Below are 17,629 nucleotides of genomic sequence, written 5' to 3' on the forward strand. Positions count from 1 at the left end.
CCCACTGAGACCCAATGCCCGGATCCCATACAAACCACTGGTCCACGTCGCGTCTCCAAGCTATCAGAACACGACTAGATCCTCCAATACCTGGATCCCATGTCCATCTCTAACTCAACCTGCTGCCAGTAGATCCACCTGGATCTCAATGTACACCTCCTCCTGTATGAAGCCATTGAGAAATGCAGTCTTCACATCCATCTGGTGGATCTTCCAACCCATCTCTGCTACTATCGATATAATGGAACGGATCGAAGTATATCGAGCCAAGGGAGCGAAGGTCTCCTCATAATCAACTCCCTCTACCTGGGAGAACCCTCTAGCCACAAACCTTGCTTTGAATTTCTCAATGCTGCCATCTGCAGCATGCTTTACCTTGTAAAGCCATCTGGAAGTAACCACGGATTTGCCCTCAGGCCTCGGCACCACCTCCCAAACATCATTCTTCATGATAGAATAATACTCCTCCTGCATGGCCTCTCTCCAGACCTACTGGCTAGCTGCCTCCTCATAGCTAGAAGGCTCAGAGTCAAGGAGGTTGGTAACCATCGCCATATAGCTACAAAACCTCTCAGGTGGTCTACTCTCTCTGACCGGCCTCTTCGGCTCAGCGACAGATGTGGCATCTCTCAAGGTGTCCTGAAGCCACTTGGGCTTCCTCTTCCCTAAGCGCACTTCTCCCACCGGAGAATGAAACTCCTCCTCCTCATCATTATCAGGAGCCTGAACTCCTGACTGTCTGTTTGTTGTCCTCTTGCCTACACCTGAACCTGTAGAAGTTGAGGTACAGTGTGAACTGTCCATCGGTGGACTCCCTAGTGAACTGCTCTGTGAACTACTCTGCATGCTGCCCAGAGCACCACCCCTCTGGCTCGGCGAGCCACTGCTCACTGACGGACCTGACATCCTCATAGATGTACCTCCGGATCCTCCTGATCCCTGCCCACCGGATCCCTCGACTGTTAAGGATGCTTAAGCAGGCTCGACCAACGGGAGAGCACCGGCAACGGGGCTCGACTGATAAGGATGCGTAAGCAGGCTCGACTGTTAAGGATGCGTAAGCAGGCTCGAATTATATACAGAGAGAATCACCCTTTCTTTATTCATTATTTATGGCATGGCGAGTCTTTTCCATCAGAAGCACTCACTCAAGAAGTCGAGCCAACACGCATCCATCGGCTAATACACTCGCTTGGCTTTACCCTTCGAATCAACTGCTGAGGGTCTGGCTGATCCAGATACTCTAACTCCCGTGACCTCCTAAAGGCCTTGTCCTCCTCGAACTTCACATCTTGTCTGACAACAACTCTCCTCTGTGCACGAATGTAAATTCAAAAGTCCTTTGAGGTCTCACTGTACCCACAAAGATACCCTTCTCTGCGGTGGGCTCTAGTTTGGTCCTCTTCTCCTTGGGTATATAGGAGTATGTAATGCATCCAAAGATATGAAGATGACCAATATCAGGCTTCTTCCCAGAGAAAGCCTCCTCCGGAGTCATGTGCCCCAAGGCACGATGCGGACTCCTGTTCTGCAAGTAAACAACTGTGTTGCAGGCCTCTGCCCACAAGAACAATGGCAACCCCTGATCATGTAACATGGCTTTGGCAGCCCCTATGATGGATCTGTTCTTCCTCTCCGCAACCCCGTTCTGCTGGGGGTTGTAAGGAACAGTGAACTCCCTCCTAATGCCTGCCTCTGCACAATAATCAACAAACTCTCCAAGGGTGTACTCTCCTCCATTGTCTGACCTCAGGGACTTGATCTTCTGACCTGTCTGTGTCTCCACAAGAGCTCTGAACTCCTGAAACCGCTTGAAGACCTCACTCTTGGTCTTCAAGAAATAAATCCAGGTCCTCCTGGAGTGATCATCAATGAATAAAACATAGTACTCATATCCACTCAAGGAAACATGAGACATCCAACCGCTCACATCAAAATGAATCAAATCAAGTATCCCAGTCGCTCTGTTGCCACTGCTGGGAAAAGGGGATTTGGCAAACTTGCCCATCGCACAACCTCTGCAAGTATCAAAGTGATCAGTACTGAAATCTGGCACACCTGTAGTGATCTCCCGCAATGTCCTCAAGGCTCCATGATACATATGTCCCATCCTGCGGTGCCAAATCTCACACAACTCAAAACTGCTAGCTCTGTTGTCGGTACTATTGCTCAATGCCAAAAGGGGCTAGAATGCAAACTTGTACACCTTTGCATAGCGTACACCTATCACTCTAGCTGAATCAGCTGGAGTGCCCCTGGGATACATCAACACCTGTCCTCCCCTGAACAGTACCTCATATCCTTTGTCCTCCAAAGCTGAGACGGATATGAGGTTCTTCCTCATCCTTGGCACATAAAGAACATCTGACACTTTCAAGGGAGGTTTGGACTCCCTCTGAAATGTCAGTGTCCCCACCCCGACTGCTCTAACAACTCTGTCATCACCGAGTACTACCTCAATATCAGTGCCACTCTCTGAAAGCTCTGAGAAGTACTCACGGACTCCTGTCATATGACGTGAAGCCCCACTGTCCACATACCAGATACCTGAAGATGCTCCGCTAATCGAGGGAAAAGCATGCTCCCTCTGAACCTGTGTGGCAGGTGATCCTGCATTAGAGGACTCACACGTAGTAAACGCAAACTCCCGGTCAAAACGACCTGCAAACTCCTCAATCTCTGCTGAAGCTGCCACGTCCTGGTTCTTCCCCTTCTTCTTCTTCTTCTCCGGACACACAACTGCATAGTGTCCCATCTTTTGACAATTCCAACACTTCACCTTGGAATAGTCCTTCTGTGTGTTCCCCTGTTTACCTTTACCTTTGCCTTTGCCCCCACCACTGCTTGTGGAACCCTGCTTCTTCCCTTTGCCTTTCTTGCCTCCTGCCACCAGTGCTACATCCTCATCCTGCTCAACTGGCTTGGCTACCCCAAGCTGACCTTTCCTGATCTCTGTCTGAATGCAATCATCCCAAAACCTCTCCCATGTGGGAAGGGTCTCACGTGCACAAACCCCATCAGCAAAGTTCAACCATGAACGGGGGAGGCCATTCACTACAATCCGCACCAACTCAGTGGGTGGAATGGCCTCTCCAATCGCTGCCAACTCATCTCTCACATTAGTAATCTTTGTGAGATATCCAGCTGCACTATCATTACCCATCTTAATGTTCTTCAGCTTCTCCTTCAGGACCATCTTCCGGTTCTCATTGGTACTCTGGTAGAGATTGGACAATGCTGTCCACATCTCATGGGCATTGCTCTTTCCTCTCACATGAGGAATGCAATGGTCTTTGATTCCGTCTAGAATCAGCCTCTTACCCTTGTTGTTCTTTTTATTATAAGCAGCCAACTGAGTAGCATCAGTAGGCACAACAACAGGGTTCTGTGTGGTATGCACCATGATATCCCAGACTTCTGCCTCCTCAAAGATACTCTGCATTCTCTCCTTCCAAACGCTGTAATTTGTATGCCCATCCAGCCTATCCTCCAGCCTCAATCCCAATGACATCCTGCTGTCCTAAAACTAAAAAATAGCACTGCTATAGTAAAGATAAAACTGTTGTTTATGAAAAAATCAGCTTGCTGGAATTTTCTGAGTGAAAAATCAGCAGCTGTAATATTATGTAAAAAATTAGTTAATTTCAGGTTTATTATTTAATTTAGGTTTAGTTAGGCGAAAGGGCACGATCATAAGATCATGCCCTTTCCTAAAGGGTGTCCATGGCGGTATATAAGCCAGGCAACCCACTGTAAACATCATCATCTGTAATTCATCATATTAATAAAATATTTATATATATCAATTCTGCATATATCTTAAATTTTCTGTTTCATTGGTATCAGAGCCTGTTCGGTTCTCCGGCAAGACGCTGCACAAAACATATCATCCACTGCACAGAACCTCTCTTCCTGCGTCGTATTACTGCCGCCTCTCGTCTTAGATGGGCTTGCCGCTTCACGGCCCTGTCTGGGCGCTCCAGTCAACCGCACTGCGTCCGTGTCATCCGCCGACCATACACTGTGTTTCCCCGCGTCTGTTGTCCACTCTACGCCGTCCAACTCATCCCTTAACCTCCTGCCACGTCTGTCGTCAAACAGCGTAGCCGTTGACTCTCGGACGTAGCGTTTCATTCCATTCCAACTGAACATTCTAAATACGATTTTCCTTCAGAAAATAAAGTCGTATTTGGTAGCAGTATTCACGATTTTCAGTGACATGTCTCTTATTTCGTAGCAGTCTTCACACAATTTTCTGTTTCATTGGTAATTTTCATTATATAGTTATATATAACCAAACTATATTAAATAGTTATATATATAACATATATATATAATATATATAACGTGACATATAATATATAACATATATATATATATATAGTTATATTATATATATTATATATAATACATATAATTTATTTTAATTAATTAGAAATTATATATATATATATATAAAAAGTTAATTTAATTAATTAAATTTATTTTAATTAATTAAAAGTTATTTATATATTTATATATATATAATTTAATTTAATTAATTAAATTTATTTTAATTAATTAAAATTTATATGTATAAAATTTATTTTAGCTAAAAAAAAAAAGGAGGGAGGAAAAATATATTAGCTGGCAAATAAATACACGCCCCCGCAAACCCGCTCAATGTCGACAATGACAATGGCGGATTTCCAAAAAAGGTTGTTGGATGTAGAGCATAAGATAAATAACAACCACGACGAGGTCAATAAAAGATTAAATGAAGTCGAGAGCAAGCTGGGGGAGCAAGCGGACAAAATCAAAAATCTTGAAGATACGACAAATCGAATAGAGATAAAAATGGAAAGTCAACATGTCCAAACAGGAGTAAACTTCAAAGAGGTCTTAACAATGCTAAAAGTTCTGTGTAAAAGGTCGAATTGTACGCCCGAACAACTTCTAAAAGAAGGTGAAGAGAATCAAGAATACCTTTCGTCAGATTCAACTAAGTCCACAGACTCTCATGACAAAGTTGAATCCCTAAAAAAATCAGTGACACCCCACCAAGAAGCGAGTAACACAGCCTTTACAAACAAGCAACTCTGGGATAACTTTACCAATCAACACCCTTTTTTCGCTCAACCAGTAGCAACATACCAGCGACGGGCAAAAGTCGAGATGCCTAAATTCGATGGAAACGAAAAAAACAATGTTGCATGGATAAATAAAGCAGAAGAATACTTTGAGATATATGACATCACTGACGATGACGAAAAGCTCAGACATGCATCCATGAAAATGGAGGGAGAAGCATATAACTGGTATATGTGGTGGAAAAAGACAACACATGTTATTAGCTGGAGGAAATTTAAAGATGCATTCTTCAAAAGATTCCAAGGTGTAAAGGAAGAAGAGTTCTTTTCAAAACTCATCAAACTACGACAAAAAGGAAGTGTCGATGAATACACTCAAGAATGGGAGACCTTAGTAACACGAGTACCTGGGTTATCAGAATCTCGTCTAATTCAGTCATACATCTCGGGACTCAAAACCCATTTACAAGCAGAACTTGAGATGCATGATATGACATCTATAGAAGAAGCAAGACGAAAAGCAAAAACAGCCGAAAAGAAATCCGAACCAATATTTTGGTCAACAGCGGAAAGAGCTTATGCAAGACGAAGGATACCCCAGTATGTGGACTCAAATAATACAAGATATGTTCCACCACATCGTCGTGAAGATGAAAAATCTAATGTGGAAATGCAAAGGATAAAAGAGGGTAAATGTAAACGTTGTGGTGAGAAGTGGGACCCCAAACATAGATGTGCTAAAGGAAAAGAACCAAAGAACCTATATAATTGTGAAGCAACCAATGATTCAAACAGTGAAGATTATGACGTAGAAGACACAGAAGACGCCCCAGAATTCTCACCAGAACTAGATGATGGAAGTATTCCACAAGGATCATTGTCAGCTATGACAGGTATATCACAACCTCAGACTTTAAAGTTAAAAGGACACATAAAGAAGAACAACGTAGTGGTTCTCGTCGACTCTGGAAGCACTCACAATTTTTTAGATGCAACCGTGGCAAAGAGACTCAATATCTTTTCATTTCCCTTACCAAACATGAAAGTGATGGTAGCTAATGGTAAGAAGATTGAAAAGGTAGGGAAATGCCATAAGGTCAAATTGCAGATTCAAGACTTTAATCTAGAGTCTCCATTCTTCACGGTACCGTTAGGAGGAGTAGATGTAGTCTTAGGTATCCAATGGCTACGAACTTTAGGTACTTATGCCGCCAACCATCAAGTACAATTTATAAAATTCAAATGGGGAGGTTAGAAGTACAAGCTACACGGATTCCAAGCACCAGAAAATCAAGTTACATCATCATCCCAGATGATGAAGCTGAGTCGAAATGGAGCACCTGCTTATGTAGTACAATGTCACCAATTAGAGATGTTAGCTGCAAATACAACCAGAGAAGAGTCACCAGAGATACAAGATTTGATTCGGAAGCATGAAAAAGTATTTCAAGACCTACCTATGAAGATGCCACCTAATAGGGAAATTGAGCATACAATAGAAGTCAAGGCAGGGTCAGACCCTGTCAACATCAAGCCATACCGATATCCACATCACCAAAAAATGGAACTTGAGAGATTAATCCAAGACCTTTTAAAGTGTGCGACCTTGATCATCTTAGAATATCTGATCAAGTGGAAGGACTTACCCGAAGAAGACGCTTTCTGGGAGAATGAATCATTCTTCAACAACATTCGCCGTTACATATGCTTTGAGGACAAAGCATTCTTTCGAGAAGGCGGCAATGTTATGTAAAAAATTAGTTAATTTCAGGTTTATTATTTAATTTAGGTTTAGTTAGGCGAAAGGGCACGATCATAAGATCATGCCCTTTCCTAAAGGGTGTCCATGGCGGTATATAAGCCGGGCAACCCACTGTAAACATCATCATCTGTAATTCATCATATTAATAAAATATTTATATATATCAATTCTGCATATATCTTAAATTTTCTGTTTCATGTAATTTTTCCTTTTGCTGTCCCAAACTGTCTTTCAGCACTCAAGCTCCGATACCATGTCGAAATTTCTGTTTTCCCACCCTGGTTTTCAGTTTCTCCTTATTTCTCCCATATAGTTAAATGCCCTTTCCCATAACCATACATTTAACAAGCTGGAAAAAATAAATTTGCTGAAAACACAAATTCTGGAAATTTTACAGAATGCTGGAAGTTGCAGAAATAAAAATCAGCAGTAATAAACAGCCATTAAAACACATTTAAACACTGAGATTTTTGGTCAATGTGACCCTGGAAAAACCCCCTACAACTCTTGGGGAAAACCAGTTTGAGAACTCTTCTTTATTTCTGAAAATTTCCTTTTTCACAGTGAGAAATATTCAGCAAAAAAATCAGCAAGTAAATTTACAACTTATCTCTTTTCCCATGCCTCACAGCAAACTGGAAATTACAGCAAACAGGACAGCAATAAATGTTGTACGGCCTCCGTTTTGCGTGCAGAAAAATCAGCAAACTGCTCCTCGATTTTCGTGCAAACCACTCCTCGAAAATCGTGCCAAAATCTGTCTTTCACTGTGTGTTGAACCAGCTGTACAAATCTGCTCAACTGTTGCCTTGGAATGTGTGCCAAGCTGCTGTCTCCTTCTCCTCCCTGCTCAGAAATCTCTCTTGCTCTCTTTCTCTCCTTCTCCCAATCTGCTCATGAAAGAATGAATGACATTTTCCTCATTTTCCTCCTTTAATCTAACCCCAAGTGACTTTTGGGTGATCCAAGTGACTTTTGGGTGATCCCTAAATCCAATGGTTGAAATAGATTGAGATCTAAGGCTGAGATTAAATGCTCATTTAAATCTCACTTTTTATTTTTTAATTCACCCCACTTTAATAAAAACCCACTTAGTCATTTATTTCCAAAGTCACTTTTCCTTTCTAATTTTTCATTGACTTTATAAAAGTCACTTTAAAATTAGACTTAGTAACTTTATCACTTAAAGTCACTTTTAAATTAGATTTAACTTTATAAAAATTATAAAGTTACTTTAGGAGAAAAATTAAATTCTTTTGGACACTTTTCCCTAGGCCAAAGATCAAAGCCTTAAGGAACCACTTGTCCTACGGTACCAAATTTCAACATCTTTGTGACAGTTGCAGCTAATCTCACTGTCTGCCAAGGATCCTGGGAAGATCCTTGAGGGTTTCTACATCACCAAACACCCGTGGATTAATCCCTATAGCATCATGATTAGAAATTCATGCTTGCAATTGAATTTCAACAATTATGGCTGTGGGTAATTGCTGATATAAAATCTGATACATAACAGCAGTGTTTAAGCGTTGCTTCACCTAACTAATTAGTGCTTCAAACTTCCTTACATCTTATGGTTATTGAGCCATCCTTCAATGCTAATGGTTTGATGATACTTTAACATAATCTTTGATAAGATGTGATCTAACCTTCGTTGTCCTAAAATCTGATATCTACATAATAGCACTAGGTTAAGATGATTTCCACATGGTAATTGAGTGGAATGACATATTTGAAATCTCCCCCAAGTATGGTGGAATTGTTCAATGACCAATAAACCTCTTATGGTTAATGGTTACATGCCATGCTCTTAACTTAAATTGTGTGGATACCATTCTATCTCAATTTCCTTGGATATAGTTCCTTCATATGGTTAACGGGAATGAGAACATCATTCACACTTTAGGAGTTGATGTCATTTTGAGCAATTGAATGTTAAGCAAGTTTGATTCACTTACATGCCATACTCCATTAGGTTTTCCAGCATAATATGATCACATTTCATAATACAAGCACATTTGTCTCAGTTACACGGCATTAAAGCTTGTTTAATCTAGCAAACAACTTGCATTTTTTAACCTATCTTGAACCGTAAATTGGGTATAAGTTGCCAGTTATCTTTGTCAAGCCTAAATTAGGAGATTTCCCTTTCCTATGCAATGACCTAGCTTGGATTGACTTATAGGGTTCCCCCTTTGACTAGGATAATCACTTTCTTTAGTCTAAACTCTAAAGAGTGGGGCAAGGCTATGGAGGTGACAGTGGGGGGCTTGTCTGAGAGTTGCCTATAAGCTCTCCCATTGGGGTTAGGATATTTCCCTCTAAAAGAAAATTTGAGCAGTAACAGTGCCCAACACTCCTCAACATGTGTGACAAGGTATTTACGTGCTCCAATGCTTCTCTTCAACATATCTGTCCAGGTCAACAACTAACCTCCATGAAGTAAGCTCCATTACCAAAGTGTCCTCAAGTCAAGTATCTAGCCTCCAATGTGTGTTCATTACATGGTGTCATGATCTTAGGCTAAGTGCCTAGTATCATCCTCCTAGGCACCTCTCCTAATCAAGCAACCAACTCCCCACATGGAAAAACAATCTCTAGGTAAGAGCACTATGCTACCACTCTATCCAAGGTCAAGTATCCATCACGCATTACGAAGAGAGTGGGAGACCTAGTGTTGTCCTAGCTAAGTGACAACAATTTTGAAATAACCCCAAAGCTAACAATGTCGACGATCTGATAAAAAGTAATGAACACAACATACATTGTTTTGTCAATTTACTTGCAATATGAGGGATTGGTTAGTCCTTCACAAAATCCAAAATTATCATCTTTGCCTCAGCAACTTTCTTCTTATACTGAGCCAGTTGTTGCAGATCAATGGGAACTGTAGTTTTCCCTTGGACTATACTACATAGGTCCAACTCCTCGATAAGCATCTGCAATCTGCACTTCCAAGGGATGAAATTGGAACTTTGTTAATTTTAGGTATGTTCTATGCTTAGAGCAATTCACAGTTAGCTCAATATCTTTTCTAGATTAGCAATCACATCAGCATTAAAGTAAACTGCAGATAGAACAAAAACATAAATCGCAGAAGACAAGCCAAGACAAGAGGACACAAGATGTGGCGCTAGCCAGGGACAAACCCCAATGTGGGGAACCCTTGATCAATTCTTCTTATATGTTCTTCAATAGTTCGGCAGAGAAAGAGAGAGATAGTATGTTTACAACATAAGTCAATACTTTGACTTATCTAGGTAAGAGCATAGATCATCTCTAAGAAGATGATACATGAGATCAGTTGAAGACGTGTTGCTTCAACTGATTCTCCAAGGTGACTCCTTCACCTATCGTTGTGTTACATTTCATCATCATGTTGCACCTCACCGTGTTGCACCATGCTGCACCCATCATCACTATGTTGCATCTCATCATGCTTAATTAATCATGACTGTACCCATCACTATATTGCATTATGTGCCATTATTGCACCATGTTTCCATACCGACCTATGTGCTGGCCGCACCTTGCTTGCTTGTTGTCCCTTGCTTGCTTGTTGTCCTAATATTAGTTTGTTGTCCCTTGCATGCTTGCTGTAACATTGCATGCTTGGTGTACTTGCTGCTAACTACCATACAACTATCCCAATGTTAGTTAGTTGTCCCTTGCATGCTGCTCTCCTTCGGAGACAGATGCTCCGACTGTTCCGGCAGTTCCCGACAATTCCGGCAGTTCCGGCAATTCTCGGCAGTTCCAACAGTTCCGGCTTTTCCCAGCAGTTCCAGCAATTCCCGACAGTCCCGGTTATTCTAGCAATTCCGATTATTCCAGCAGTTTCGGTTGTTCTGGCAGTTCCATAGTTTCGGCTTTTCCGGCAGTTCCCAGCAGTTCTCGACAGTTCCGGCAATTCCGACTTTTCTCGGCAGTTCCCAGCAATTCCGGCAGTTCCAGCAGTTCCCGGCAGTTCCGACAATTCTTGCTATTCCGACTTCTGCCCTCTAGATTAGGGCAGCGTTATCCCTTAAGATCTCTCCTCCTACTAAAACCCAAAGACAAGTAGAGAGGAAGAGATCCCAAGTGTTGAAATGACTTGAAGGCCACCTCTATTTATACTAAAACGTTAAGCACAAGTGGGGTTTATTTGGTTGCTAGCTGACCTTGACGAATTGTCCCATAACACAAATAAATTCATATCTCCATGAATACTTATCGAAATCGGATGATCTTTAGATCAATCCTACACCTCTCGATGAGAGGGATCCAAGAAAAATATCAGCTTCCATTAATAAGATGACCCACATGGAGTTTGGCCCTAATTGCCAATTTTAACACTCCCTCTCAACTAGGGAGAACTCCATCCACTGATCCATATGTCCGACTATACTATCTCTGCTATCAGTGCTCTGCTCTACTGAGCTTTGCTTTGCTCTGCTCTGTTGAACCATGAAGAAGAAGAATTGATCGAGAATATCTCATACCATTCTCTACTGACCCGAAGTTAGTCTCATCTGAAGAGAGTGTCACATCACTTTTACTGACCCGAAGTCAGTTTTATTGATCCCAGATCAATATCACAAGAGAGTGTCTCAAACCACTCATATTGATCCCAAATCAATAGAGGTCATCCTAGCATAGGGAGTAAGGTAGATACATCGATGCGTCCATCGATAGTACTACTGTGGTCCCTAACCTCATTTCCCTGCTCATTGATCAGATGAGAGGTACTTCCCATGAGTCCCAAACTACATGGGTAGGATGCCTCGACAAGAAAACTAATCCTCCTGTCCAGTGGATGCCATGGAGAACTAATCATCCTGGCCCACGGAAGAACTAATCATCCTATTCCACAGTCGCCACGGAGAACGAATCATCCTGGCCCACAGGAGAACTAATCATCCTATTCCACAGTCGCCACGGAGAACGAATCATCCTAGCCCACAGGAGAACTAATCATCTTGTTCCACAGTCGCCACGGAGAACGAATCATCCTGGCCCACAGGAGAACTAATCATCATGTTCCACAGTGGCCACAGGGTGTCACAGGGGAAGGTTGAACCTTTTACCCTGTACATAGTGCATCACCAGGGGATGGTGAGTCGCCCTGTGGTCACATGTTGCTCCAAGAAGTACCCCGTGCCCCCCTGGAGCTCCCAGAGCTCAATACATGATACTCGACCCTCATAAGAGGGTCTCTGTACGACACCAAGTCGTTCTCGGAAGGTCAGGAATTTAACCTTTTGCAAGGGCTTTGTCAAAATGTCTACGGCCTGTACATCAGTCTCAATGCTATGGAGCCTCATCGCTCATCGACTTACCATATACCTAGATAAAGCAGTATCTGATGTCTATCTGCTGGAGCAATCATTGAATACAGGATTCCTCAATAATCGAATTCCCCCTCTAGATGTCACAGAGAATCACAGTGGTATTCATCATGTGTACAAACAACTCACTTAAGAGCTTCTGCAACCATGCAACTTCACACAAGATCAAACTCGTAGCTATGTATTCGGTCTTGGCTGTGCTTATAGTAACCGACTTCTGCTTCCTGCTCATCCATGATATCGAAGCAGAATCCAAAGAGAACCAGCACTGAGAAGTGCTCCAGTGATCCTCCAAACTGCCTGCCCAGTCAGCATTCGAATAATCATGTAGTTTCATATTTTTGGCTGTGTATCTCAATCCATGAGAGATTGTGCCCCGAAGATATCTCAGAAGATTCTTGGCACCAATCCAGTGAGGTTCAACCAAATATGAGCTCACCATCCTAACTGCAAAACATATGTTCGGACGAAGTTCACCAAGAACATCAATGCGAATGAGTATATGAAACTCAGAGGCATTTCCCAAATCTGGTCCGACATCACTACCATATAACTTCTGAAAGTTAAGATCCTCGAGGTAGTCACAGGCTTGCAGTTTATCATTCCACATCCGGAATCCAACTCCCTCTTACTTCTGCAAATGAGAGGGTCTGCCCCTGTCAAAAATAGGTCATCCTCATAAGGCGCCGATATGAGAGGTCTATCATCCACAACCTTCAAACAACGGTTTGGATCCGTTTCACTCTTAGTGAATCTCAGCTTCATTTGACAGCTATCAATCCTCTCATACTACGCCCAGGGAATTTTGCTTCAAGCCATAGAGGGCTTTCTTCCACCTGCATACGTGAGATTCCAGATCATGAATCTCAAACCCCTCGGGTTGTTCCAAAGTTGTGGACCTGCTACGTGAGGGGAATGGTCCCCTTTGTAAGATTTTCCTTCGGTACATCTCAAACATGTCCTTTCATGCTCTTTCTGAATTCAAACATCCCTATCACCATCTGACTCACATCGGGTAGGGCCCCATAGGTAGAACTCCAGTGTTATAGATGTGATATGTCAATTGACATGATCCCCAATGGACCATCCTGCAACTTGATACAAATTGCCAACCTTGAACACATGAAAAAAGCATCTTTGAAAATTCTATTTTTTTAACACGTACCTTTCCATCGATGAATGCCACCCTGAAACCTTTGACTTCCATTTCCGAGATGGAAACCAGGTTCTTCTTGCGATCACGTACATAAAAGAGATTATGTAAATGAATCGAGTTACCCTCATTCAATTGAGGGCTAACATTCCCTACACCCTTTCCGGGATAGGTGGCATCGGCTCCAAGTATAATCCACGATTGTTTCCATCTCTACCAAATTAGAGAGTGCACCCATCTATCCGATGAAGTGCCTTGAAGCACTACAATCACTAAGCCAGATTCCCAAAGAACCTGAAGGAGAGAGCCAATACAAGATAACACTTCTTTATCTTATCAAAAACAACATTTAATTCTTCATACCTGGGGTTCCTTGCTTTCTTTGAAGAGTCGGCCATTTCCTTGATGACCTGCATTATCTGTCATTCCTTTGATCATTGAAGATGTCCCTGGAATGATTGTTATCTTCATCAAGAGATGCGTCTCTACCATTAGGACACTCCTTCGCATAATGGTTGAACTTATTGCAACCAAGGCATCTACGTTTCCTTCCACCCTTAGATCCGGACTTCCTAATGAAGTGATCTTTAGGTAGGCCATCAAAAATTTTCACTATGCCATTCTGATAATATTTTCTGCTTCGACTACACCCTCCGTGAATTTAAAGAGGGATGAGGAATCCATTGATCCTTTTGTCCTTTCCCAACTGTCTTCGGTGATTGCTCTTTCACTCTTGCTTGGGCATTGTCTTCACCTCACCTCTGATACCATGTTAATTTTAGGTATGTTCTATGCTTAGAGCAATTCACAATTAGCTCAATCTCTTTTCCATATTAGCAGTCACATCAGCATTAAAGTAAACTACAGATAAAACATAAACATAAATCGCAGAAGACAAGCCAAGACAAGAGGACACAAGATGTGGCGCTAGCCAGGGACAAACCCCAATGTGGGGAAACCCTTGATCACTTCTTCTTATATGTTCTTCAATAGTTCAGCAGAGAGAGAGAGAGAGAGATAGTACGTTTACAACAGAAGTCAACACCTTGACTTATCTAGATAAGAGCATAGATCATCTGTAAGAAGATGATACATGAGATCAGTTGAAGTCTGAAGACATGTTGCTTCAACTGATTCTCCAAGGTGACTCCTTCACCTATTGTTGTGCTGCATTTCGTCATCATGTTGCACCTCACCATGTTGCACCATGCTACACCCATTATCACTATGTTGCATCTCATCATTGTAAAAATTTCTGTTTTCCCACCCCGGTTTTCAGTTTCTCCTTATTTCTCCCATGTAGTTAAATGCCCATTCCCATAACCATACATTTAACAGACTGAAAAAAAATAAATATTGCTGAAAACACAAATTCTGGAAATTTTTCAGAATGCTGGAAATTGCAGAATTAAAAATCAGCAATTAAAAACAGCCATTAAAACACATTAAAACACTGATATTTTTGGTCAACTTGACCCTGGAAAAACCCCCTACAACTCTTGGGGAAAACCAGTTTGAGAGCTCTTCTTTATTTCTGAAAATTGTCTTTTTACAGTGAGAATTATTCAGCAAAAAATCAGCAAGCAAATTTACAACTTATCTCCTTTCCCGTGCCTCACAGCAATCTGGAAATTACAGCAAACAGGACAACAATAAATGTTGTACGACCTCCGTTTTGCGTGCAGAAAAATCAGCAAACTGCTCCTCGATTTTTGTGCAAAAATCTGCCTTTCACTATGTGCTGAATCAGCTGTACAAATCTGCTCAACTGTTGCCTTGGAATGTGTGCCAAGCTGCTGTCTCCTTCTCCTCCCTGCTCAGAAATCTCTCTTGCTCTCTTGCTCTCCTTCTCCCAATCTGCTCATGAAAGAATGAATGACCTTTTCCTCCTTTTCCTCCTTTAATATAACTCCAAGTGACTTTTGGGTGATCCAAGTGACTTTTGGGTGATCTCTAAATCCAATGGCTGAAATAGATTTAGATCAATGGTTGAGATTAAATGCTCATTTAAATCTCACTTTCTATTTTTTAATTCACCCCACTTTAATAAAGACCCACTTAGTCATTTATTTCCAAAGTCACTTTTCCTTTCTAATTTTTCATTGACTTTATAAAAGTCACTTTAAAATTAGACTTAATAACTTTATCACTTAAAGTCACTTTTAAATTAGATTTAACTTTATAAAATTATAAAGTCACTTTAGGAGAAAAATTAAATTCTTTTGGACACTTTTCCCTAGGCCAAAGATCAAAGCCTAAGGGAACCACCTGTCCTCCGGTACCAAATTTCAACACTCCCTCTTACCGAGGAAGGTGTTCCTCACCACACCCATCTTGTCTCTGAAGTAGACATGCTTGCCCCGTGGTAAGGCTTTGGTAAGGATATCTGCAACCTGCTCATCAGTGGAAATATACTCAAGCTTCACAGCTCCCTTCTGAACATAGTCTCTGATGAAATGATATCTGATCCCGATATGCTTTGACCTGTCATGAAATACTGGATTCTCCGTGAGTTTAATGCAACTCTGATTATCACAGTAAATCACTGAAGGTCTCAACGGCTGACCAAATAAGCCAAACAACATCTTGCGAAGCCAGATGGCCTCACAACTAGCTAGACTGGCTGCCATATACTCTGCTTCCGCTGAACTCAGTGCTACTGACTGCTGCTTCCGGCTGAACCATGACACTACTGCTGAACCCAACCCAAAACAACACCCTGAAGTGCTCTTCCTATCAGAAGCACAACCTGCCTAATCAGAATCAGTGTATCCTGCCAATCTCACTCCATCTCCCTGCCTGTAGTCCAGACCATAATCCACTGTCCCCTGCAAGTACCGCAAAATGTGTTTTGCAGCCACCCAGTGAACCTTCCTAGGCTCACACATAAACTGACTCATCGTGTTGACTGCAAAACAGATATCTGGTCTAGTGTTGACCAAATACATCAAGGAACCAATCAACTGCCTGTACAATGTGGGATCCACCAACTCGGAATCCGAAGCATGAAGCTTCTTCCAGTTGGTGATCATCGGTGTCGACATGGGTCTACAATCCTCCATGTGGAATCTGCTAAGGATGTCCACAATATACTTCCCCTGCCCCAGGAAGAAATGCCCCTCCTCCTGCCACACCTCCAAACCCAAAAAGTAATGCATCAAGCTGATGTCCTTCATCTCAAACTCCGCCGCAAGATCTCTCTTGCAGTGCTCTATGAGTCTCTCTGCACCTGTAATGATCAAGTCATCCACATACAGCACCAGAATGAGAGGCTCCTCACCAATCACAATAAAGTAAAGGTTCGGATCTGCCTCACTCTTTGTGAAACCCATCCCCTGCAAGTATGCATCTATCCTGGAGTACCAAGCTCTGGGAGCTTGCTTCAGGCCATAAAGGGCCTTCTTCAATCTGCACACATGGGACTCCTTCCCATGCACCTCAAAGCCCTGTGGCTGCTCAATGTACACCTCCTCCTGTATGAAGCCATTGAGAAATGCGGTCTTCACATCCATCTGGTGGATCTTCCAACCCATCTCTGCTGCTATCGATATAATGGAGCGGATCGAAGTATATCGAGCCACGGGAGCGAAGGTCTCCTCATAATCAACTCCCTCTACCTGGGAGAACCCTCTAGCCACAAACCTCGCTTTGAATTTCTCAATGCTGCCATCTGCAGCATGCTTTACCTTGTAAAGCCATCTGGAAGTAACCACGGATTTGCCCTCAGGCCTCGGCACCACCTCCCAAACATCATTCTTCATGATAGAAGAATACTCCTCCTGCATGGCCTCTCTCCAGACCTGCTGGCTAGCTGCCTCCTCATAGCTAGAAGGCTCAGAGTCAAGGATGCTGGTAACCATCGCCATATAACTACAAAACCTCTCAGGTGGTCTACTCTCTCTGACCGGCCTCTTCGGCTCAGCAACAGATGTGGCATCTCTCAAGGTGTCCTGAAGCCACTTGGGCTTCCTCTTCCCTGAGCGCACTTCTTCCACCGGAGAATGAAACTCCTCCTCCTCATCATCATCAGTAGCCTGAACTCCTGACTGTCTGTCTGCTGTCCTCCTGCCTGCACCTGAACCTGTAGAAGCTGAGGTACCGTGTGAACTGTCCATCAGTGGACTCCCTAGTGAACTGCTCTGTGAACTGCTCTGCATGCTGCCCGGAGCACCACCCCTCTGGCTCGATGAGCCACTGCTCACTGACGGACCTGACATCCTCATAGATGTACCTCCGGATCCTCCTGATCCCTGCCCACTGGATCCCTGCGACTGACTCAACTGCTGCTGAGGGTCTGGCTGATCCAGATACTCTAACT

The 17,629-nt window shown here is 42.6% G+C and overlaps 1 protein-coding gene across 2 annotated transcripts in view; it reads right to left on the minus strand.

The window, feature by feature from the left end:
- Positions 1-17,629, minus strand: part of LOC149180529 (S-adenosyl-L-methionine-dependent methyltransferases superfamily protein) — a 184,908-nt gene that overhangs the window by 148,081 nt on the left and 19,198 nt on the right. The gene's annotated exons all lie outside the window — the stretch shown is intronic.

The sequence above is a fragment of the Pinus tabuliformis genome, chromosome 3_2, assembly GCF_031772625.1.
Source record: "Pinus tabuliformis cultivar Carrire ecotype Pingquan chromosome 3_2, CPIR1, whole genome shotgun sequence".
NCBI lineage: Eukaryota > Viridiplantae > Streptophyta > Pinopsida > Pinales > Pinaceae > Pinus > Pinus tabuliformis.